The sequence below is a fragment of the Strix aluco genome, chromosome 36 (assembly GCF_031877795.1).
Source record: "Strix aluco isolate bStrAlu1 chromosome 36, bStrAlu1.hap1, whole genome shotgun sequence".
Lineage (NCBI taxonomy): Eukaryota > Metazoa > Chordata > Aves > Strigiformes > Strigidae > Strix > Strix aluco.
The window spans coordinates 2119204-2121011 of NC_133966.1; positions in this window are offsets into that span (position 1 = coordinate 2119204).

Consider the following 1808-nt stretch of genomic DNA (forward strand, 5'->3'; position numbering starts at 1 on the left):
TAAAATCTGGGGCTCTGTGCTTTCTTTCCTTCTGAACAACTGTTACTGTTTTCTGCACAAAAGCGATTCTGCGAAGCAATGTGAACACTTCTGCTTCCCAGGCACAGAGAAGGTGCTAGCAAGGAATTCTCTGCCTGCCTTTCCCCAGTGCTCTGCAAGCTCTCCAGGACAACATAAAATCTGGGGCTCTGTGCTTTCTTTCGTTCTGAACAAGTGTTAGTGTTTTCTGCACAAAAGCGATTCTGCGAAGCAATGTGAACAGGCACAGAGAAGGTGCTAGCAGGGAATTCTCTGCCTGCCTTTCCCCAGTGCTCTGCAAGCTCTCCAGGACAACATAGAATCTGGGGCTCTGTGCTTTCTTTCGTTCTGAACAAGTGTTACTGTTTTCTGCACAAAAGCGATTCTGCGAAGCAATGTGAACACTTCTGCTTCCCAGGCACAGAGAAGGTGCTAGCAAGGAATTCTCTTCCTGCCTTTCCCCAGTGCTCTGCAAGCTCTCCAGGACAACATAAAATCTGGGGCTCTGTGCTTTCTTTCCTTCTGAACAACTGTTACTGTTTTCTGCACAAAAGCGATTCTTGCGAAGCAATGTGAACACTTCTGCTTCCCAGGCACAGAGAAGGTGCTAGCAGGGAATTCTCTGCCTGCCTTTCCCCAGTGCTCTGCAAGCTCTCCAGGACAACATAGAATCTGGGGCTCTGTGCTTTCTTTCCTTCTGAACAAGTGTTACTGTTTTCTGCACAAAAGCGATTCTTGCGAAGCAATGTGAACAGGCACAGAGAAGGTGCTATCAGGGAATTCTCTGCCTGCCTTTCCCCAGTGCTCTGCAAGCTCTCCAGGACAACATAGAATCTGGGGCTCTGTGCTTTCTTTAGTTCTGAACAAGTGTTAATGTTTTCTGCACAAAAGCGATTCTGCGAAGCAATGTGAACAGGCACAGAGAAGGTGCTAGCAGGAAATTCTCTGCCTGCCTTTCCCCAGTGCTCTGCAAGCTCTCCAGGACAACATAGAATCTGGGGCTCTGTGCTTTCTTTCGTTCTGAACAAGTGTTACTGTTTTCTGCACAAAAGCGATTCTGCGAAGCAATGTGAACACTTCTGCTTCCCAGGCACAGAGAAGGTGCTAGCAAGGAATTCTCTGCCTGCCTTTCCCCAGTGCTCTGCAAGCTCTCCAGGACAACATAAAATCTGGGGCTCTGTGCTTTCTTTCCTTCTGAACAAGTGTTACTGTTTTCTGCACAAAAGCGATTCTTGCGAAGCAATGTGAACACTTCTGCTTCCCAGGCACAGAGAAGGTGCTAGCAAGGAATTCTCTTCCTGCCTTTCCCCAGTGCTCTGCAAGCTCTCCAGGACAACATAAAATCTGGGGCTCTGTGCTTTCTTTCCTTCTGAACAAGTGTTACTGTTTTCTGCACAAAAGCGATTCTTGCGAAGCAATGTGAACAGGCACAGAGAAGGTGCTAGCAGGGAATTCTCTGCCTGCCTTTCCCCAGTGCTCTGCAAGCTCTCCAGGACAACATAGAATCTGGGGCTCTGTGCTTTCTTTCCTTCTGAACAAGTGTTAGTGTTTTCTGCACAAAAGCGATTCTGCGAAGCAATGTGAACACTTCTGCTTCCCAGGCACAGAGAAGGTGCTAGCAGGGAATTCTCTGCCTGCCTTTCCCCAGTGCTCTGCAAGCTCTCCAGGACAACATAAAATCTGGGGCTCTGTGCTTTCTTTCCTTCTGAACAAGTGTTACTGTTTTCTGCACAAAAGCGATTCTTGCGAAGCAATGTGAACACTTCTGCTTCCCAGGCACAGAGAAGGTG